Here is a 24723-nt window from a genome sequence, read left to right as displayed (position 1 = left end):
TTTCTTTCTTTCTTTCTTTCTTTCTTTCTTTCTTTCTTTTTAATTTTGCCTGCTCATATCTGCTGTTGAACTCCTCTAGTGAATATTTCACTTTAGTTATAATTTTCAGCACCAGAATTTCTGTTAAGTACCTTCTTATAATCTCTATTTTTCAATACTCTTATTTTACTCGTAGATGTTTTATTGATTTACTTTAGTATTTTTTAGTTTGACTATAGTTGATGCATAATGTTACATTAGCTTTAGGTATACAACATAGCTATTCAACAATTCTATACAAAATTCTATCCTCACCATAAGTGTAGCTACCATCTGTCACCATGCAATGCTATTACGATACAATTGTCTATATTCCCTATCTCGTAACTTTTATTTCTCTGAATTATTTATTCCATAACTGGAAGCCTGTATCTCCCACTCATGTTCACCCATTTTGTGCACTCCCTACCACCTCTTTCCCTTCTGGTAAATAATAGTTTGTTAGCTGTGTTTATAGATATGTTTCAGCTTTTCATTTGTTTGTTTGGTTTAGAGCTTTCACATATAAGTGAAATCATATGTTATTTGTCTTTCTCTGACTTATTTCACTTAGCATAATACCCTCTAGGTTTATCCATGTTGTTGCAAATGGCAAGATATCCTTTTTATGGCTGAATAGTATTCCATTGCTATTTTTTTCATGTAAGTGTTGGTAATCAGTATGCTTTCTTTGGAAAAAAATATCAGATCCACTGCCCATTTTTAATTGGATTATTTGTGTTTTAGTCTTGATTTCCTTTAGTTTTTTAACCTACATTTTTCCTTAGTTCCTCAAGTATATTTAAGATAATTGTTTTAAATAACATAATAAAAATTATTATAAAAAAATAAGGTTTTGTTTAGTAAATTCATTGTCTAGGCTCTCTTGCAAATGGTTTCTGTCCATTTATTTTGTTCCTCTGAATGTGCCGTGTTTTCCTTATTTCTTTATGTGTTTTGTATTTTTTGTTGAAAATTAGGCATTTTATTATATAATGATAAAACTGAAAATTAGATTCCCTCTCACCATTTGATTTTTTATTGTTTAACTCTCTATAGCCCATTTATTTTGAGACTTTTTGAAACTATTTTTTGCAAAAAAAATGTTTTTTTCTGTGTGTCTACTGACATCTCTGATATTTTAGCTCATATTCAGCTAGAATTTTGACAGATTTCGAAGGAAGTCATACTGATGGCCAATAGGTACTTTAAAAGTTATTCATCATTATCATCAGGGAATGCAAGCTGAAACCACAATGAGATAGTACCTCATACCTGTTAGAATGACTAAAATAAAGATGACAAGAAATAACAAGTGTTGGTGAGGATTTGGAGAAAAAGGAACCCTTGTGCACTGTTAGTGGGAATGTAAATTAGTACAACCACTGTAGAAAACAGTGTGGAGGGTGCTCTATTTTTAACTTCTTGAGGAACCTTCATACTACCCTACAACCCAGCAATTGCACTATGGGTATTCACCCCAAAGATACAGATGTAGTGAGAAGAAGGGGCACATTCACCCCAATGTTCATAGCAGCAATGTACACAATAGCCAAACTGTGGAAGGAGCCGAGATGTCCTTAAACAGATGAATGGATAAAGAAGATGTGGTTCATACATACAATGAAATATTACTGAGCCATCAGAAAACATGAATACCTACCATTTGCATCAACATGGATGGAACTGGATATGTTAAGTGAAATAAGTCAATCAGAGAAAGACAATTGTCCTATAGTTTCACTTATATGTGGAATATAAGGGCTAGTGCACAGGACCATGGGGGAGGGAGGGAAAACTGAATGGGAAGAAATCAGAAAGGAAGAGAAGCCACGAGAGACTCAACTCTGAGAAACAAACTGAAGGTTGTGAAAGGTGGGTCACAGGATGGGGTAACAGGGCGACTGGCATTAAGGAGGGCATGTGATCTGATGAGCACTGAGTGTTATATGCAACTAATGAATCATTGAACACTACATCAAAAACTAATGAGGTACTATATGTTGGCTAATTGAATTTAAATACAAAAAAAAAGAAAGCAATATGGAGGTTCCTCAGAAAATTAAAAACAAAAATGCCATATGATCCAATAATTCCAAAGAAAATGAAAACACTATTTGAAAAGATATATGCTCCCCTATGTTTACTGAAGCATTATTTACAATACTCTAGGGTACTTTTTTCACTTAATAGTTCCCCTCAGAATTGTGTCAGTAAGACCTGCATATTTCAATCCCAGTTCAAAAGATATGCTATAGATAAAGATAGACTATATGCTTCAGAGAACATGTAGAAGTCATTTTTAAGCTTTTACCCAGTTGAAATATTTTAAATCCCTTCCCAGTTTCACCCTCTTGCCAGTTCAACCTACTCATTTATAATTTAAGTAGCATGATAATTATTAGGGAAATGGGAAAAGCAAGCCAGTTGACTAATGTAACTTTTGCTTCCAACTCCAAGGTGTTTCTTTTGGAGAGCTCCTTTTTAAAATCTTTTTGTGAATTCTTAACATCTTGTAGAATACAGCTTTTTTTCTATGAGAAGTGAGTTTTAGAAACATTCGGAACTTTTTGTGAGTGATTTGTTAGTAGCAGTATCACTTGAGAATAACCTGAGTCATCCCCAGCATTTTATTTTATTTAGGTGCTCAGTAATATTTGCAGAATAAATGAAAATAAATAGAAAGAGTTAGAAGAAATGCCATTCACCAGGGAAGCTAACCTTCCTACTCATCCTTTAATGCTCCATTCAAATCTCATATCCTTTGGAAAACTTTCCTTGTTCTCCAAGTTTAAAATGGATTTTCCCTATTTAAGTTCCGTTAGAACTTCCAACCATTCAACTAATACCTAGTAGCTACACTTGTGGTGAGCATAGCATTAGTAGATAGATAATTTGAATCACTATGCTGTATACCTGAAGCTAATGTAACCTTGTGTGTCAACTATACTTAAATTAAAAAAAAAAAAAGGAAAGGGGTTAGAAATTTCCCACAAAAAAGTCCGTAATTAGCAAAGTATGTAATTCCAAAACAGATCTTTTAATATGTAAATGTTCCTGTTATAATTAAAACTTTTATGAATATATATATAAACTCATTTATATATTTTATAAAATTATAAATGAATTTGTATGTATAAATTCATAGAAGTTTTACCCATATATATGTGTGTGTATTTTTTTTTTACCAATTTTAACCTACAAACCAATTAGTCCCTGCTTAAATAAACAAGGGCAGACTAACACTTATTTTAATGCTCTTGAAGCTTGCAGAGAAATTTTATATAATTCAAATTTGACTCTTACACTCCTATGAGATAAGAAAAGCAGGTATTAATTCCATCTCAGAAGCGAGGAAATTCAGGCTTGGTCTGACAGAACCAGTATTGCATTCCAGGTCTTCTACCCTTATATTGTTTGCCACACTGTTACAGAAAACAATGGATACAAGTACTCATCATCTAATGTTTCTAGTGGAAAATTAAGAATTTAGAGATTAAACCTTATATAAGGTGCTTGAAAAAGAACAAACAAAACCCCAAACTAGCAGAAAGAAAGACATAATATTAGATCATTTTTCTAGATATATCTCCTGAGGCAAAGGTACCAGAAGCAAAAATAAACTACTGGGACTACATAAAAATAAAAAGCTTCTGCACAGTGAAGGAAACAACCAACAAAACTAAAAGGCTATCTACAGAATGGGAGAAGATATTTGCAAATGACAGATCTGATAAAGACTTAGTATCCAAAATGTATAAAAAACAGATAAACACCTATAAAATGAATAATCCAGTAAAAATGGTAAGAAGATATAAACAGATATTTCTCTAAAGAAGACATCCAGATGGTCAATAGACACATGAGAAGGTATGTGATGTACACACACACACACACACACACACACACACACACACACTGAAATATTATTTAGCCATGAAAAAGAATAAAATCTTGCCATTTGTAACAAAATAGATCTAGAGAGTATAATGCTAAGTGAAAAAAGTCAGTCAGAGAAAGACAAGCACCATACAATTTCACTCATATGTGGAATTTTTTTTCTTGTATTCACTTGTTTGTTTGCTTGTTTGTTATTATTATGTTCAGTTAGTCAACATATAGTATATCATTAGTTTTTGATGTAGTGTTCAGTGATTCATTAGTTGTGTATAACACCCAGTGCTCATCACAACATGTGCCCTCTTTAATACCCATCACCTGGCTACCCCACCACCCACCCACCTCCCTTCTGAAACCCTCAGTTTGTCTCCTGTAGTTTGTAGTGAAATTTAAGAAACAAAACAAATGAACAAAGGAAAAAAAGGACAAACAAAAACAGACTCTTAACTATAGAGAACAAACTTACGGTTACTAGAGAGTAGGTGGGTGAAATAGGTGATGGGGATGAAAGAGTTTCCTTATCATTATGAGCACTGAGCAATGTATAGAAATGTTGAATCAGTATATTGTATACCTTAAAGTAATATATCACTGTATGTTAATATACCAGAATTAAAATTAAAAACTGAACAAAATTTTTAAAAATGTGTATTTAGAGATCAAGATAATTTCCAGGGACTTACTATATAAAATTTACTACATTTTCATTTGTAGTAAATGAAAAGGATGTCCACTAAATTTTACTTCAAATCCTTAACATAGCAAAAACAAATAATATGCCTAATAGCATCTTATTGAGAAATGAGCTTGAGTTTGGAAATCACATGGACTTGAGTTCAGTTCCCAGTTCTGTCAGTTTTGTCATCCCCAGTTCTAAGTGTGAATCCTTGACCAAGGACTTGTGCCTAAGTTTCACCATCTATAAAATGGTTATCCTTGTCTGTAGTGATCTCACGGTATTGTCATAGGGAATAAAGTGTAGGTGTAGTGTAATGAAGGTGATAGTACCTAAAATAGTATCTGAATAATTAATTTCTTTTCTTTTTTTGATATTGACATGAACACCAGGAGTTTTTGAAGTGAGAGTAAAATAAATATAACATGCTGTTGTGTTTTACATTGCTGCACATGGAAGGTATGCCATGTGGTTTCCCAGGCAGATTGTGTGGTAAGGAGCTCAGTGCTACCACTGGTTTACTGTGTGTGGACTTAGTTCTTCCTGATAAGTCCTAGTAAATGGAAGCACAAAGCAATAAGGTAACACATGATAGTCACATAGCTTATAAATTACAGAACCGGGATTCAGTAGATCTTCTGATAGATATAGGCTAGGTATATATATATAAGTATAGGCACAGGTATAAGATATAGGTGTAAGTGTGGCTTACTGCTTTTTCTATGGCAAACAATTCTAGTATAGTAACCAGCATGGCCAGATGGCAATATTAGAGAATCAAAGAATGTCAGAACAGTAAAGTATGTCACAGTTTCTTGAGTCCAGTTTCCTCATTGAAGTCTAAAGAAGGAACAGATACACAAGTGACCAAATAAGGATACCCATCCAGGGTTTGCAACCCAAAGTTTCAGGTCCTCTCCAATTGGATCCTCCTTAACACTGTGATATTAAATGGATGACAGTGTGGCTTGGGTATTATGGGAGAGAGGGAGTCTGACTTGGAGGCCCAAGGGAAGGTTTTCTTGTTGGTGCTCTCTAGAAACATTTTACTTTTACCAGTATGGCACACATGGGATTTCCAACAGGGGGACTGATTATAGTGACTTCACCCCAAAGTCTTACTCAGTCCATCTATGGCCTGCACCTCCACAGCCTGGTTTACTGTTAGAACTCATCAGTCCTGGGGTGCAGGTGGAGTAACTGCTGGATAAAATGTCCTGATGAGTGAGAAGCTCACCAATGTGGCTTCCTTGTCACCAGTGCTTAAATCAGCTACACAATCCCTTATCCATGATTTTTTTTCTGTTGCTTGACACTAATGGGATGACTTTGAAAATGGGTTTGATATTAAGTAGTATTTGCTATCAATCTCATGCTGCTTACCAAAGATGTGGTCTCAGGCAAGTTAATCTCTCTGAGACCCAGCATCCTCTCTCTTCAAATGGGGATCATGATGATTTTCTTGAAAAGTCTTTGTGAGGATTAAATAAAAGAATGTAAGCAAAGCACTTGCCACAATATCAGGCACTTATTAAACACTTAATAAATGAAAGTTATTATTATTGTAATATTGTTATTACTAACTGGCACTGATGAACAAAGTTCTGTTTATAGCAAAATTTAATATGCTTTGTTTCATATTAAGGTTATAAACTTCACTTTTCACTAAGGATCAATGGAGAGAGAAACTTGGTGTCTTCATCATAATAATCCTATTATGTTGGAAGACTGTTACCAAGTCCCTCTCATCCTAGTCTTCCGGGTTGAATCTTAAAGCAATTCTAAGTTCTATTTTCCATTTCATTAAACCTCCTTATTGATGACAAGTTTAACAAAGGCAAATGGTACCTTTACAAGTCTTTTGGAATTCCCAGGCAAATGCCTCCCTCTGTGTCAACAGTCAGTTTTGTTGTGAGCTAAATAAAGAGGCATAACAGTTAGAAGACCTAAAGCCATCAGTTCTCCTGCAAGAGATGTTGGCTTTTGATTTGCTAAGGTGAGGCTTTTTGTGCCACCAGGGTAGCACTTGGTACTGTGTGGGCTTGAGCCAATTATTTCACCTTTCTGAGCCTCAGTTTCCCTTATTTGGGTACAAGACACAGATGGCTCACTCAAATTGGATAATTGAGGAGAGTTTAGTGGAAGATCTATTTCCAAAGTTGTGGGTGGGATGAAGAGAAGGGACAAGGAATGGTGAAGTACTCTGCTGCTAGAACAGCTGGTTGATTTACCACTTCCAAGGGAAGGGGTAGAGCAGTTATCATAACAAAAAGAGGTAGGCATACAGAGAGAGAGAGAGAGAGAGAGAGAGAGAGCGCACCAGAGAAAGCCAGAGAGAAGCAATAGAAAAAGACAATCCTACCAGAGCTGTGGTCTTCTTAGAAGAATATAGTCACTGCCAACATGCAGCCTAGCAAGGAGGGAGCTGAAAAAATAAAGATCTTGTTCTCTCTCTTCTCCCACCCTTCTACTATTTTCTTCTATTAATGAACCTTAAAAGAGGCCAAAAGTCAAGGGAGCTCAGTTGACCTAGATCATATGGGTCAGTCTTACAGACAACAGAGGAATATGAAGAAACGTAGAGTGAATCTGGATGGGTAAAGGGTGAATAGCTAGCATGAGAGCTAGCATTTCTTGAGACTATTTTGTGCCTAGAACTGTGTTGGGCCCTTCACTTCCATTATCTTACCTGATCTTCATGACAGCCTTGCAAGTTAGGGATTACTGCCCTTTTTTCATAGATGAGAAAACTGAACCTCAGAAATTAAAATTTCCTTACTGGATTGTTGCATAAATTAAATGAAATAACCTGTATATAGTGCCTCTGATTCTTAGATTCACATATGAGTCCCAAGTGTCCATCAGCTGATGAATGGATAAAGAAGATATGAGGTATATATATATATATATATATATATGGAATTTTATTTTACAATGGAATATTTTATATTTTATTTATATATTTAAAATTATATTTTACAATGGAATATTACTCAGCCATCAAAAGGATGGAATCTTGCCGTTTGTAACAATATGGATGGAGCTAAAGAGTGTTATGCTAAGTGAAAAAAGTCAGTCAGAGAAACACAGATACTATACGATTTCACTCATATGTGGAATTTAAGAAACAAAACAAATGAGCAAAGGGAATAAAAAGAGAGAGAGAGAGAGGCAAACCAAGATATAATCATTTTAGGTTCCAGAAAAAGGGCTTCACATGATCTTTTTGCAGTAATTGTTTAAAAAACAGATATTTTAAAAGTTCTTTCTATGAAACTTTTAAATGTACACATATACACTCAATACTTTCAGTGACACTCCACTCTCATTACCTAAGCCTGGCCTCAACATTATTCTGTTTAGGTTTGACTATGAAAGTTTAGATGGAACTGGGCCAAGAGAATGAGACGAGTGTCCCAAATAATACATATGCAGAGAAATGGGGTGCTTGTCATTCACAGAGTGTCAAGGTAGAAAGAACCACACCTACTGAGGCTTGAATCCCTTCTACTGAACTACCTCCAGGCAATCAAATAGCCTTGGTTCCCTTATCACTTGAGGCCACTTCTGTATCAGAAGAACTGACTCTTCAGAGCTTTTTTCTTGAATTGAGCTGAAATTTCTCTCCCTATGGCTTCCACCTCCTGGTCTCAACTCTATGTCTTAGGGCCACATAGAACTTGTTTGCTGCTCTGCTCTGTGAAAGCCTTTCAGAGGTATGAAGACACAGGCCCAGCCCACTTTAGTCTTCTCTTCTCTAGGCTTATAATTAACCCTTCAGAAATAAAGGGAATCCAGATTCAGGCTCAACCCCAGGCCCAGACTGATACTTTGGCCTAGTTAGTATAAGCCTTTCCTACAACTATTACCTGGTAGTGCAGCCATTCCTTCTGAATTGTAACATTCAGTTTGTATGGAGTAATGGTGAAATACAGAAACTTCAGAGCCAATCAGACTAGAGTTGGAATCCAAGACTTGCCATTTACTAGCTAAGAGACTTTGAGCAAGTTGCTTCGGTTCTCTGAGTTTCAATTTCCACATCTATAAAATACACTGATGTTACCCACTTATGGCAGAGAATGTTGATTGTCCCCCAATATCTTCTCTGATTATAGTGGTAGAAATTTTATTTATTTATTTTTTATTTTTTAAACTTTTAAAAAGATTTTCTTTATTTGTCAGAGAGTAAGTGAGAAAGAGAGAGACAGAGCAAGCGCACAAACAGGGCGAGCAGCAGACAGAGGGAGAAGCAGGCTCCCCACTAAGCCCAAGTAGTAGAAATTTTAGTGGGTACATAGTCACTCAAATAAATTCTAGATTTTCTAGCCTCCCTTGGATGTGGGTGTGGCTATGTGACATCTGGCAAATGGATATGAACAGAAATGATGTAAGTGGTTTCTAGGTGGTGCCGTCTTCTGCTGGCTACAATACATATGTGATGGTGGCGACTGGTGAAGTTGCCTTAAATCGTGAGTAAAGAGCTTGCTCTACCAAGCACATGGCAAGTCATCTCCGCATTTCTGCATGTGTAAAATAGAGACACCGATGTTGACCTTTTAGAGATATTGAAATTTTTCAGTGAGAGAATGAACTTTAACATACTTTTGAAATAGTCAAGTAATGATTTTTATGGATGCAGTACAGCTCAAATACATGAAAAAAGCTTTGGATTTGAAGGATACCAACTTTTAATCTCAGCCTATTCACTTAGTTACTGTGTGATATCGTGAAGAATCTGTAACATTTCTCAGCCTCTGTTTCTTCAAATGTAAAATGGAGAAAATCACACTTCCTCTCCAAGATGTAGAGAGAATTAATTAACATAATATCTGTGAGGGTGCTGGGCACATAGTAGGTGTTCAATATACATTTTATCTTTCCCCCCTCTTTTTTTTTTAAAGATTTTGTTTGTTTATTTGACAGAGAGAGAGACAGCCAGCGAGAGAGGGAACACAAGCAAGGGGATTGGGAGAGGAAGAAGCAGGCTCCCAGAGGAGGAGCCTGTTGTGGGGCTCGATCCCAGAACTCCCTGAGCCGAAGGCAGATGCTTAAGGACTGTGCCACCCAGGCGCCCCTCCCCTTTTCTTTCATAGACATCTAGTGTATACAACCTAATCTGGGTGAAGACATCTGTGGACATCAGGAAGACAATTACATACTGGTGGAGAAGGGAGAAAGTTTGGAAGATGAACTGAATGCAAGCAGCCTATTCTGTTTTATTTTCTATCATTCCCCTTCAGCATTTTTTTTTGTTCTTTTTACCATGGTTTGAGCATCAAACTGGTATATAATTTCCTTAGTTATTTTGTGCCATTGTCACCTTTAGCAGTCTGCTGAAGCCTAACGACCGTTCTTAGAATAATATTTAAAGTGCTTAAAATAAAATATAGAGAATTGCAATGGAAATCACATGTTGGGAGTGAGAAAAAATGCAAGCAGAGGGACCAGTTAGGATACTGTGGTAGTAGACTGGAGAAGTGGCAGAGGAGATAGAGAGAAGCATTCAGACTCAGGTAGGGTTTGTGGTAAACATAACAGGGCAAATTTTTAGGTGGCAATAGGACAGAACTCTTATTTTGATACCTACTTTTTACTAAATCTATGAACAACCCTGTGAAGAAGATAATATCTAAACTGGAGAATTTTGAGCAGGTGAGTGATATACTCTAACTTAACATTGTTTAAAAGTCCTTTCACTTCCATTACCTCAACAGCCATAAAGATCTCTGCACTAGGAGAGGTGAGACTTTCGACCCCCTCATATTACAGATAGGGATACCTAAGACTCAAGCTCTAATCCTGATTTGTAACTCTGATCACTGATTCTAAATATAGGAACCACTTCAGCTGCTGTTGGAATTACCACTCAGTTCCCCAAGAGGTAGCTTCATTGTTGCAAATCTCTAGGATCCATGGGGTACTGAGATCACAGGCTAATAACCATCATTCCAGGGGCCAACTTAGAAAATATTTGGAAGCACCTGTGTTTAGCTTTTTTTCTAAGAATACAGGGTATAGCTGGGAGAAGACCTGCTTAACTTACCTGGGCTAGGACATGGAAACACATGTGAATGAGGAGATTATTTGTGTACCAGTGTTCTGCAAATCTCTACAGCTTCCAGAATTCCTTGTACCTTCCTCTCTCAGGGCATTAATCACACTATTTGGTTCTCTTCTGTTTCCTAGCCTGTCTTGCCCCACTGAAGGGTTAGCCCTCACACAGGACCTAACTCAGTAAATATTTGTTGAGGACATGCATAAAAATCTGTAAGAGAATCTTGAAATTTCACCTGACACTTCCACTTTGTAGAATATTATCTACACTATAATGATTTGGGTCATAAGAACTTTGTGAATTTAGCTATTGAGTTCTACCTCAATATTACAGCTGTTTCCTCAACTTTCCAACTCTGTAACAAACTGTTAGATATATTATTTTTCTACTAACTAACATTGTCTTGCTGAAGTAGCCTAGTTATGAGCTGTAATATAGCCTAAGCCAGTTCACTCTCCTCTTTTTCTTGCTTACCCCCATTAAAACAGTCATTAGCCTGTACTGTAATTGTCTATTTACTTGGCATTTTCCCACTCAAATTTATATTTCCCACTGCTCTCAAGAACAAAGACCATGGGGCACCTGGGTGGCTCAGTCATTAAGCGTCTGCCTTTAGCTCAGGGTGTGATCCCAGAGTCCTGGGATTGAGCCCCACATCGGGCTCCCTGCTCCACTGGGAGCCTGCTTCTTCTGCTCCCACTCTCCCTCCTTGTGTTCCCTCTCTCCCTGGCTGTCTCTCTCTCTGTGTCAAATAAATAAATAAAAGCTTTGGGGGAAAAAAAAGAACAAAGATCATGCCATTTGTATGCACATCTCCAGAGGCCCCATAGTCTGGAGCTGATGGAAAAAAAAAAACTTAGTGTTTTGGGTTGTTTTGTTTTTGTTTTTGTTTTTTTGCATACACTCCCACTCTGTTAAGATACAACTCTTAGCATTTATTTCTCTTTCATCCATTGTCTCCCACTTCCCCCCCCCCACACTGACTCTTGGTCCTTTGACTTCACCTATGATTCAGTCTTCTCCATGCTAGACCAACATACTTTCTTCTTTTATTGCCAAATTTCCAAAAGAAACCCCAACTCGATGTGTCTATTTCCCATCACCTGTACTCTTCCTGTTATAGAACCTAGGTGTGAGCTCCACTAATCTAATGAATCATCATTCTTGAAGGTCGTATTTAAAGTCTTTTTCCCAAGTTCAGTGTCATATTTTGATCCTTTTTCTCTTCAAGTTCTTTGCAATATTTGACAGCGTGGATAACCCTTGTCCTTCATAATTTCTTCCCTTATAAAATGTAAAATTGTTACTAACTCTTAGCCACACAGCATAGTTGGTTATGAGGCCTAAATAAAAGCACATATATGCACAGGCTATGATATCACAGGTGCTGTTCCTTTAACACTTGTAAAGCCTGGGGCCAGAATACAAATCGAGATCTATATACCATATGGCTAAATATTTACAAGTGATTAATCAAGTTGACTGTTAACTAAAATGTTAGTCTCCTACTTTGACAAATGTATCTTTCTAACAACGTAGAATTCTCAGACTTGTGAGAGTTCCATGCCAAAATGTACTGGCATGTGGAAGAGCTCTACCCCAAACTTCAGTACATCCCTGTTGTCTTTCCATTATTGGCTCTGCTCTATACTGAGAGGGGACTAGCATGTGTATACATGGGCCCCTAGAATGTGGTCTGAAAATGGAGGTGGAGGCTCTTGATGGACATGCACCCTTGCCCTTGTAGACTCTTTACTCTGTGGGGAAGAGCACAACTAGAGGAGGGCTAGAATAAGGCTTCAAATAATGGGTGGTATTGCCTGGCCCTTTGTAGATATTCAGTAAATGACAGGTAATATGAATATGGTTATTTGCTACTTTGTGGTGAATTTATGATATACTGCAATGGTAAATTTTATTTTTAAAACCACTTTATTGAGGTGTGATTGACATGATCATTGTATATATATATATAATTATATGGAATATATATGGAATATATATATTAATAATTATATGGAATATATATCTTATATAATTATATGGAATATATATTATATATATTATATATATATAATGGAATTCAGCCACAAAAATAATGAAATCCTTTATCTTCTCTTGTAATGATAATATTTCCCTTTTTTCAATTTTTTTTTATTATGTTCAGTTAGCCACTGTATAGTACATCATTAGCTTTTGATGTAGTGTTCAATGATTCATTAGTTGTGTTTAACACCCAGTGCTCATCACAACACGTGCCCTCCTTAATGCCCATCACTGGTCTATCTCATCCCCTACCCCCCTCTCCTCTGAAACTCTGTTTGTTTTCTGGGGTCCATAGTCTGTCATGGTTCATCTCCCTCTCTGATTTCTCCCCCTTCAGATTTCCCTCCCTTCCCCTATGGTCCTCCATGCTATTCCTTATGTTCTACACATGAGTGAACCCATATGATAATTGTCTTTCTCTGCTTGACTTATTTCACTTAGCATAATCCCCTCCAGTTCCATCCATGTCGATGCAAAAGGTGGGTATTCATCCTTTCTGATGGCTGAATAATATTCCATTGTATATACCTGGATCTGCTTTTGTTGATTTCCTTGGGGGTATTCTATGTCTCCCGAATCTAGATATCTGTCTCTTTCCCTAGATTAGTGAAGTTTTAAGCTATTATTTCTTCAAATAAATTTTCTGCCTCCTTTCCTCTCTCTTCTTCTTCTGTGACTCCTGTAATGTAAATGTTATTACATTTGATGCAGTCACTGAGTTCCTGAGGTCTATTCTTGTTTTGCATAATTCTTTTTTTTTATCTCTTTTGTTCAGCTTGATTAGTTTCCATTACTCTGACTTCTAGGTCATTAATTAATTCCTCTGGTTCTTCCAGTTTGCTTTTCATTCCATCCGGTTTGTTTCTCATTACATTTATTGAACACTTTATGCCTGCTATCTTATTCCTTATCTCTGTGTTAAGTATCTCACTCATGTTTTCCACTCTTTTCTCTGAGTACCTTTATGGTCATTACTTTAGATGATCTATCAGACATGTTAGTTATATATGCTTCACTTAGATCTCTGGCCATGGCCTTGTCCTGTTCCTTCACTTGGGGAAAATTCCTCAATCTTCTCATTTTCTCTAAGTCTCTGTGCCTGTTACTATGTATTAGGGAAGTCAGCTATGTCTCCTGTTCTTGAGGGTAATGACCTTATGAAGGTCCTATAGTGCCCTGCCATGTAGTGTTCCCTGTTCCCCAGGGTCTGTCATTTCAGGGAGTGTCTCCAGGAGGTGCTGCATGTGCTCTACTATTGTGTCTTGGCTGCTTCATCCTTCAGGCTGGTTGTCTGAAGAGGTTCTTCTTGCCTTTTTTGGACAGTGTTTGGTCCCTGGCCTGAATGTGGTGCATTTTAACTAGTTGTGCTCTTGTCTGTTTGTGAATGAGACCTGTTGCCACTGTCCTTGGAACTGAGGCAATGCAAAAACTCCTGGGTTGGGAAACAGGCTGTGAGCTAGGGTTTGGGTTGGTCTTCTGGGGAAAGGGACCAATGGTGCTGGGACTAAAGCAAACATGACTAGGAAGGGCAGTTCTACCTGATTGTGGGGGGTGGGACTTGGTGTGAGCAAGTTAGGTAGTGACTGTGCGCGCTGAGCTGATTCCCAAAGTGACTCTGTGTTTATGCTGAATGGCAAGGGAGGTAAATGGTGCCTGCTAGTTCCTTGGTTCCTGGAGGGGTCTCTGGAACACACTCCAAAATGAGCAAATAACTCCCCCACTGTGTGTCCCAGTAGCTCTTCAGATTGCTATTTCTAGTCTGTATGTCTTCAGATTGTTTGCCCTGTCTTTTCTCCAAGAGCAGCCCAAATACCTGTAGGGTGTCCCTGAGCTAAGCCCACTGATCTTTAGAACTCTAGGTTTTAAGCCCTGCTGGTTGCAAGAAGTCCCAAGATTCAGCCACTCTCACTTTCCAAGCCAATTGCTGTGGGAACTCATTTTCTTCCTGTGCTCCCCTGTGTGGTAATCTGTCTCATGCCCTTCTCTGTGACCATAGCTACCCCCCACTGGAGCAACCATGATCTGTTTCTCTCCCAAGCCACTTTTCTGCATTTCCTACCTTCTTCGATATGGCCTCTTCTCTCCCTTTAGTTGTGGAGTTTTTTCTGCAAGTCTTCAGGTTGGTTTCTGGGGTATTTAGGATGATTTGATAGTTATCTAGTTGTATTCATGAGATGAGACAAGACTTGAGTCCTCCTACTCTGCCACCATTTCCCCCCCTCTTTCTGGCTTTGTGTTTTGATATCAAATGTTAACCTAGTAGGAAAGGTATTTCTCCTTTCCCGTTTTTTTTTATAATGATTTTTTATTATATTATGTTAGTCACCATACAGTACATCCCCGGTTTTCGATGTAAGGCTCGATGATTCATTAGTTGTGTATAACACCCAGTGCACCATGCAATATGTGCCCTCCTTACTACCCATCACCGGCCTATCCCATTCCCCCACCCCCCTCCCCTCTGTAGCCCTCAGTTTGTTTCTCATAGTCCATAGTCTCTCATGTTTCATTCCCCCTTCTGATTACCCCCCCTTTCTTTATCCCTTTCTTCCCCTACTGATCATTCTAGTTCTTATGTTCCATAGATGAGAGAAATCATATGATAGTTGTCTTTCTCTGCTTGACTTATTTCACTTAGCATTATCTCCTCCAGTGCCGTCCATGTTGTAGCAAATGTTGAGAACTCGTTCTTTCTGATTGCTGAGTAATATTCCATTGTATATATGGACCACAACTTCTTAATCCAGTCATCTGTTGAAGGGCATCTCGGCTCCTTCCACGATTTAGCTATTGTGGACATTGCTGCTATGAACATTGGGGTGCATATGGCCCTTCTCTTCACTACGTCTGTATCTTTGGGGTAAACACCCAGTAGTGCAATGGCTGGATCATAGGGTAGCTCAATTTTTAACTTTTTAAGGGACCTCCACACTGTTTTCCAGAGTGGCTGTACCAACTTGCATTCCCACCAACAATGTAGGAGGGATCCCCTTTCTCCACATCCTCTCCAACAATTGTTGTTTCTTGCCTTGTCTATTTTTGCCATTCTAACTGGCGTAAGGTGGTATCTCAGTGTGGTTTTGATTTGAATTTCCTTGATGGCTAATGATTTTGAACATTTTTTCATGTGTCTGTTAGCCATTTGTATGTCTTCATTGGAAAAGTGTCTGTTCATATCTTCTGCCCATTTTTTGATTTGTTTATTTGTTTCTCGTGTATTGAGTTTGAGAAGTTCTTTGTAGATCTTGGATACCAGTCCTTTATCTGTAGTGTCATTTGCAAATATATTCTCCCATTCCGTGGGCTGCCTCTTAGTTTTTCTGACTGTTTCCTTGGCTGTGCAGAAACTTTTAATCTTGATGAAGTCCCATAAATTCATTTTATCTTTTGTTTCTCTTGCCTTTGGGGATGTGTCATGAAAAAGGTTGCTTTGGCCGATGTCGTAGAGGTTGCTGCCTATGTTCTCCTCTAGAATTTTGATGGATTCCTGTCTCACATCGAGGTCTTTCATCCATTTGGAGTTTATTTTTGTGTATGGTGTGAGAGAGTGGTCAAGTTTCATTCTTTTGCATGTAGCTGTCCAATTTTCCCAGCACCATTTATTGAAGAGACTGTCTTTTTCCCACCGGATGTTTTTTCCTGCTTTATCAAATATTAGTTGCCCAAAGAGCCGAGGGTCCATTTCTGGGCTCTCTATTCTGTTCCATTGGTCTATGTGTCTGTTTTTGTGCCAGTACCATGCTGTCTTTGTGATCACAGCTTTGTAGTACAGCTCGAAATCCGGCATTGTGATGCCCCCAGCTTTGTTTTTCCTTTTCAACAGTTCCTTGGAGATTCGGGGCCTTTTCTGTTTCCATACAAATTTAAGGACTATTTGTTCCAGTTCTTTGAAAAATGTCCTCGGTATTTTGATCGGGATAGCATTGAAAGTGTAGATTGCTCTGGGTAGCATGGACATTTTAACTATGTTAATTCTTCCAATCCATGAGCATGGAATATCTTTCCATCTTTTTATGTCTTCCTCAATGTCTTTCAAGAGTGATTTATAGTTTCTAGAATATAGGTCCTTTACGTCTCTGGTTAAGTTAATTCCAAGGTAACGTATGGTTTTTGGTGCTATTGTAAATGGGATGGATTCCCTAATTTCTCTTTCTTCGGTCTCGTTATTCGTGTATAGAAATGCAACTGATTTCTGAGCATTGATTTTGTATCCCGCCACGTTACTGAATTGCTCTATAACTTCTAATAGTTTGGGAGTGGCTTCTTTTGGGTTTTCCATATAGAGTATCATGTCATCTGCAAAGAGAGACATTTTGACTTCTTCTTTGCCAATTTGAATACCTTTGATCCCTTTTTGTCGTCTGATTGCTGTTGCAAGGACTTCTAGTACTATGTTGAATAATAGTGGCGAGAGTGGGCATCCTTGTCGAGTTCCTGATCTTAAGGGAAAGGCTTCCAGCTTTTCCCCATTGAGAATAATATTTGCAGTAGGCTTTTCATAGATGGCTTTTATGAGATTGAGAAATGTACCTTCTATTCCTACACTCTGAAGGGTTTTAATCAGGAAAGGATGCTGTATTTTGTCAAATGCTTTTTCGGCATCGATTGAGAGGATCATATGGTTCCTGAGTCTTTTCTTGTTGATATGATGTATCACGCTGATTGATTTGCGAATATTGAACCACGCTTGCATCCCAGGTATGAATCCCACTTGATCGTGATGGATAATCCTTTTAATGTACTGTTGGATTCTATTAGCAAGTATCTTGTTGAGGATTTTGGCGTCCATATTCATTAGGGAAATCGGTCTGTAATTCTCCTTTTTGAGGGGGTCTTTGCCTGGTTTGGGGATCAAGGTAATATTGGCCTCATAGAATGAGTTTGGTAGCTTTCCTTCTGTTTCTATTTTTTGAAATAGCTTTAGGAGAATAGGTATTATTTCTTCTTTGAATGTTTGGTAGAATTCCCCAGGAAAACCGTCCGGGCCTGGAGTTTTGTTATTTGGAAGGTTGTTTATCACTGACTCAATTTCTTCATAATTAATTGGCCTGTTTAAGGAATCAATTTCTTCCGGTTTCAATCTTGGTAGTTTATAGGTTTCCAGGAAGGATTCCATCTCTTCCAGATTGCTTAGTTTATTGGCATATAGCTGTTGATAAAAATTTCTAATAATCCTTCCAATTTCAATGGTGTTCGTCGTGACCTCTCCTTTTTCATTCATAATTTTAATAATCTGGGTCCTTTCTCTTTTCTTTTGGATAAGTCTTGCCAGTGGTCTGTCAATTTTATTGATTCTCTCAAAGAACCAGCTTCTAGTCCTGTTGATCTGCTCTACTGTACTTCTGGTTTCTGCTTGATTGATTTCAGCTCTAATTTTGGTCAACTGCTTCCTCGTGCGTGGATTAGGCCTGTCCCTCTGTTGCTGTTCCAGCTTCTTGAGGTGAGAATATAAAAACTGCATTTTAGATTTTTCTATTCTTTTGAGTGAGGCTTGGATGGCTATGTATTTCCCCCTTAGGACTGCCTTTGCAGTATCCCATAGGTTTTGGACTGTTGTATTTTCATTCTCATTGGTCTCCATAAATTGTTTAATTTGATTTTTGATTTCCTGGTTTATCGAGTCATTCCTGAGCAGGATGGTTCTTAGTCTCCAAGTGTTTGAGTTTCTTCCAAATTTTTCCTTGTGGTTGAGTTCCAATTTCAGAGCGTTGTGGTCTGAGAATATGCAGGGGATAATTTCAATCTTTTGGTATCGGTTGAGACCTGTTTTGTGTCCCAGAACATGGTCTATTCTTGAGAATGTTCCATGGGCATTAGAATAGAATGAGTATTCTTTGGTTCTGGGGTGTAGTGTTCTATATATATCTATGAGGTCCAACTCGTCGAGTATGGCATTCAAAGCCTTTGATTCTTTGCTTAGTTTTTGCCAGGGTGTTCTGTCTATTTCTGAGAGTGGAGTGTTGAGGTCCCCTACTATTAATGTATTTTTATTTATATGTCTCTTTATTCTGGTTAAGAGTTGGCTTGTGTATCTTGCTGCTCCCCTGTTGGGGGCATATATATTTATAATTGTCATATCCACTTGTTGAATACTTCCCTTAAGAATAATATAGTGCCCTTCTGCATCTCTAACTATAGTCTGTAGTTTAAAATCCAATTTATCTGATATGAGAATTGCTACCCCAGCTTTCTTTTGAGGTCCATTTGCGTGAAAGATGGTACTCCATCCCCTTACTCTCAGTCTGAATGCATCTTTGGGTTCGAAATGAGTCTCTTGTAGACAGCAAATGGATGGGTCATTTCTTTTTATCCAATCTGCAACCCTGTGGCGTTTTATGGGATGGTTCAAACCATTTACATTAAGACTGATTACTGAGAGATATGATTTTAATGTTGCCATGTTGCCAGTAAAGTCTTTGTTTGTATTGGCTGTGACTTTCTGTTCTGTATCACTCTTGGGGCCTTTTTACTTTTATAGAACCCCCCGTAATATCTCCTGTAGGGCTGGTTTCGTGGTTACAAAATTGGTTAGTGACTGGCGATTCTGAAATGTCTTTATTTCTCCATCAATTCTGAATGACAGCCTTGCTGGATAAAGGATCCTTGGCTGCATGTTTTTCTCTGAAAGAGCTTTAAATATGCTCCCCCAACCCTTTCTCTCATTCCAGGTCTGTGTAGACAGGTCTGACGTAATTCTGATGCTTTTGCCTTGGTACGTGAGAAATTTCTTTGCCCTGGCCGCTTTCAATACTGTATCCTTGCATCTAATATTTGCGAATTGCACTATGACGTGACGTGGCGTAGGTTTGTCGTGGTTGAGCTTGGGAGGGGTCCTCTCTGCCTCTTGGACACGAATGTTTGTTTCCCTTGCTAGATTAGGGAAGTTTTCAGCTACAATTTGTTCAAATATCTCTTCTAGACCTCTGTTTTTCTCCACCCCCTCGGGGATGCCGATGATTCTAACATTGGATCGTTTCATTGAGTCAGTAATCTCCCGTAACCTACATTCGTGGGCGTGGATTTTTTTAAGACCATCTTCTATTTTCATTTTTTCCTCTATTAACCCATCCTCCAATTCACTAACCCGTTCCTCTGCTTCTGCGACCCTGGCCGTCAGAGCCTCTAGTTTTGCCTGCATTTGGCTCATAGAATTTTTAATTTCTGTCAGATTCGCTCTCATTTCTGTCCTTAGGGATTCTATATTCTCAGTAACCTTTTCGTTAATAGTTTTTTCAATTCTACTCATCATTTTGACCATCGTTACTCTGAATTCCATTTCTGATAATTTGGTTACATCCATATCCATTATTTCTGTGGCAGAGGCCACAGAATCACTGTCTTTTCTTTGCTGGGGGGGGCTTCTCCTTCTTGTCATTCTGATGAAGAGAGGTTGCGGGGTTTCCAGAGCCCAAATTCTTGACTGGGTCCCAGGCCGTGCCCCTTGTTTTATAGGGATCTTAGGGATGTGGGCTTCTTCTTTAAAGATTTTATTTATTTATTTATGTGGCAGCCAACCAGCGAGAGAGGGAACAGAAGCAGGGGAGTGGGAGAGGAAGAAGCAGGCTCCCAGCGGAGGAGCCCGATGAGGGACTCCTTTCCGGAACGCCGGGATCACGCCCTAAGCCGAAGGCAGGCGCTCAATGACTGCGCCACCCAGGCGCCCGGGTTGTGGGCTTCTTGATTTTTCAGCCTGCCTTCTGTGTTCTGGGGGAGGGGCCTGCCGCGCCAATACTCAGGCAACCCTGTTTGGGTAGAGTCTCCGTGTCCCCTGCGAGGGAGGATGGGGATGGGCACTCTCTGAGCCGGTATTTCCAGGCTTTTGTTCTCTGGCGGCTTTCCCTGGCGGTTTGCTGTGCCTCTTCTGAGAGTCAGAGCAGCAGCGGCCAAATTTCAGCCTCTGTCACGGAACAGAAGGATTGCGGCCCGTTCTCTACTAATGTTCTGGCCACTTTAACTCTGTTTCTGTTGGTGCTGCTCAACCCTGCAGCGTCCCGGGATGTGCGCCCCACACCCGGCGTCCCAGCCCTTCTCAGTCCGCTCTCTCGCGGGTGCCGTCTGTGAGTCCGCCGGCTCCCCCCTGCAGGTGGCTGCCGCTTCCCGGCGCCCAAACGCGGCGGCTCCCTCCCCCTTCCGTTTATCTTCTGATATCTGTGCACGGTTTACAGCTCCCCTCTTCGTACCTCAATACTCAGCGCTGGAGATGTTCATTTGTAGAGATCCAGATGCATCATCCTGCGTCTCAGGCTGATTCCGTGGTTATTTAGGCTGGTCTGGTACCTATCCAGCTCGACTCAGGGGACCGGCTGAAAAAGGGGTCCCCTACTCCTCCGCCATCTTAACTCCCCTCTCTCTCCTTTTCAGTTTTAATGCTGGAGCTGTTAGAGTGAAAAGGAAGAGTATGAAGTATTTACAGAAAGCAACATCTTGCCATATTAAGTGACTTTTTTGGTGCTGGAGTAGAATGATATTGGACACCTAGATACCTGGAGACCATGTAAGAACCCAAAGAAAGGAAGTGCTTTTGGGACCATGTAACAGTTGTTTTCACTGAACGAATTAGAAAACAGAGTCAAAGAGGCCAAATTAAATCTGTAGGTTTGTCTTACTTTAAGTAGAAAGGTATTAGGGCTGGCTTCAGTGTTGGCTTTATCTAGTCTTAGGTACTTTACTTAAACAAATTAAATTATTTTGATAAATATTACTTTTTAAATTTCAACATACCACAAATCCTATTAAACATCTTTTATCCAAATCCACCCCACTCACATCTTTTCCCCTTCTTGCCAGTAGCTGTACCAATGATCCAGTCACTGAAGCTGGAAACTTTTGGAGTCTTCTGGGATTCTTTTCTGGTTCTGTTTTCTCCAATGTTCCTTAGTTGTACATCCTCTGTATGTTAATACTTTTTTTAAATCTTAATTTTCTCATGGTGGCAAAATGATTGTAGCACTTTCAGGAACATACAGAAATGTCCAGAAAAAGGGAAAGGGTAATTACTGCTGGAAATATTCTTTCTTTTCTGGATCTTGGGTAAAAAATTAATATCAGTGGTTTTGGTGTGTGTGTGTGTGTGTGTGTGTGTGATAATTTTGGACTCAGGTTGGAAATCTGGAAACTCTATTTATCCCAGCTTATTTATTCTAAGTGACATTACCACTTTAGAAACTTCAGATCTCAAATTCACAGAATCATTCCAGTATATTTTCACAGACTATTTTGAATTTTTTAAATTAAGTTTTATTTAAATTCCAGTTAGTTAACATACAGTGTAATATTAGTTTTAGGTGTACAATATAGTCATTCAACACTTCCATACAACACCCAGCGCTCATCACAGTAACTGTACTCCTTAGTATCCAGCACCTATTTTACCCATCTAACTACTTACCTCCATTCTGGTAACCATCAGTTTGTTCTCTATAGTTAAGGGTCTCTCTCTCTCTCTCTCTTTTTGGTTTGTCTCCCTCTTTTTTTTCCCTTGCTCATTTATTTTGTTTCTTGAGTTCCACATATGAGTGAAATCATATGTTATTTTGTCTTTCTTAGTCTGACTTATTTTGCTTAGCATTATACTCTCTAGCTCCACCTATGGCCTTGGAAAATGGCAAGATTTCATTTTTATGGCCGAATAATATTCCATTCTATATTTATACCACTTTTTCTGTATCCATTCATCAGTGAAAGGACACTTGAGTAGTTTCCATATTTTGGCTATCATAGGTAATTCTCTTTAAACATTGGGGTAAATGTTTACCTTTGAATTAGAATTTTTGTATTCTTTGGGTAAATAATACGTAGTGCAATTGCTGGATCATAGGGCAGTTCTATTTTTTAACTTTTTGAGGAACATCCATGTTGTTGTACAGAGAGGCTGCATGACTCTGCATATCCAGCAAGAGTGCAAGAGTGTTCCACTTTCTCCACATCCTCACCATCACCTCATGTTTCTTGTATTGTTAGTTTCAGCCATTCTGATAAGTGTGAGGTAATATCTAAATGTAGTTTTGATTTATATTTCCCTGATGATCATTGATGTTGAGTATCATTTCATGTGTCTGATAGCCATCTGTATGTCTTTCTCGGAGAGATGTCTACTCATGTCTTCTACCTATTTTTAATTGGATTTTTCCATTTTTGGGTGTTGAATTTTATAAGTTCTTTTTTTTAAATTATTATGCTATCTTAGTCACCATACAGTACTTCATTAGGTTTTGATGTAGTGTTTCATGATTCATTGTTTGCGTATAACACCCAGTGCTCATTGCAATACATTCCCTCCTTAATACCCATCAGTGGGCTAACCCATCCTCCCACCCCCCTCCCCTATGAAACCCTCAGTTTGTTTCCCAGAGTCCATAGTCTCTCATGGTTCATCTCTGATTTCCTCCCTTCATTTTTCCCTTCCTTCTCCTAATGTCCTCCATGCTATTCCTTATATTCCATGTATAAATGAAACCATCTGATAATTGTCTTTCTCTGCTTGACTTATTTCACTTAGCATAATCCCCTCCAGTTCCATCCATGTTGATGCAAATGGTGGGTATTCACCCTTTCTTATGGCTGAGTAATATTCCATTGCATATATGGACCACATCTTCTTTATCCATTCGTCTGTTGAAGGGCATCTCAGCTCCTTCCACAGTTTGGTTATTGTGGACAGGATACAAAATCAATGCACAGAAATCAGTCGCTTTTCTATACACTAACAATGTAACTGTAGAAAGAGAAATTAGGGAATCGATTCGATTTACAATAGTACCAAAAAATAAAAGATACCTTGGTATAAGTTCTTCATATATTTTAGATACTGATACTTTATCAGATATGTCATTTGCAAATATCTTCTCCCATTTTGTAGTTTTCCTTTTAGTTTTGTTGATCTGTGCAGGAGCTTTTTATTTTGATATAACCCCAGTGGTTAATTTTTGCTTTTGTTCCCTTGCCTCGGGAGACATATCTAGTAAGAAGTTGCTACAGCTGATGTCAAAGAACTTACTGCCTGGGCTCTCTTCTAGGATTTTTGTCATTTCAGGTCTCATATTTAGGTCTTTAATTGATTTTGAATTTATTTTTGTGTATGTGTAAGAAAGTGCTCCAGTTTCATTCTTCCGTCTGTTGCTGTCCAGTTGTCTCACCATTTGTTGAAGAGACTGTCTTTTTCCCATTGAGTACTATTTCCTGCTTTGTCGAAGACTAATTGGCCATATAGTTATAGGTTCATTTCTGGGTTTTCTATTCTGTTCCATTGATCTATATGTCTATTTTTTGCCAGTGCCATACTCTTTTGATCACCACATTTTGTAATATAACTTGAGGCCCAGATATGTGATGCCTCCAGTTTTGCTTTTCATTTTCAAGTTTGCTTTTTGGGTCCCATACACATTTAGGATTGTTTGTTCCAGTTTTGTGAAAAATACTGGTGGTATTTTGATAGCAATTGCATAAAATATGTAGATTGCTTTGGGTAGTATTTTAACAATATTGCTCTTCTAACCCATGAGTAGGAATGTTTTGCCATTTCTTTTTGTCATCCTCAATTTCTTTCATCAATGTGTTTTAGTTTTCAGAGTACAGGTATTTCACCTCTTTGGATAGGTTTATTCCAATGTATCTTACAGTATTTGGTGCAATTGTAAATGGGGTTGATTCCTTAATTTCTATTTCTGCTGCTTCATTATTGGTGTAGAGAAATGCAAGACTTCTGTACACTGATTTTATCCTACAAATTTATTGAATTCATATATCAGTTCTAGCAGTATTTTGGTGGAGTTTTTTTAGGCTTTCTGTAGAGTATCATGTCATCTTCAAATACTGGAAGTTCTACTTCTTCCTTGCCAATGTGGATGCTTTTTATTTCTTTTAGTTGTTTGATTGCTGTGGCTAGGACCACAGTACCATTTAAAATTACAGTGTTATAAGTGGACATCCCTGTCTTGTTTGTCATCATAGTGGAAAAGCTTTCAGTTTTTTCCCATTGAGGATGATATTAGCTGTGGGTTTTTCATAGATGGCCTTTATTATGTTGAAG

Source organism: Ursus maritimus (genome assembly GCF_017311325.1).
Source record: "Ursus maritimus isolate PB19 chromosome X unlocalized genomic scaffold, ASM1731132v1 scaffold_X1, whole genome shotgun sequence".
NCBI lineage: Eukaryota > Metazoa > Chordata > Mammalia > Carnivora > Ursidae > Ursus > Ursus maritimus.
The sequence above is the reverse complement of the archived record's forward strand: the minus strand, read 5'-3'. Positions refer to the sequence as shown.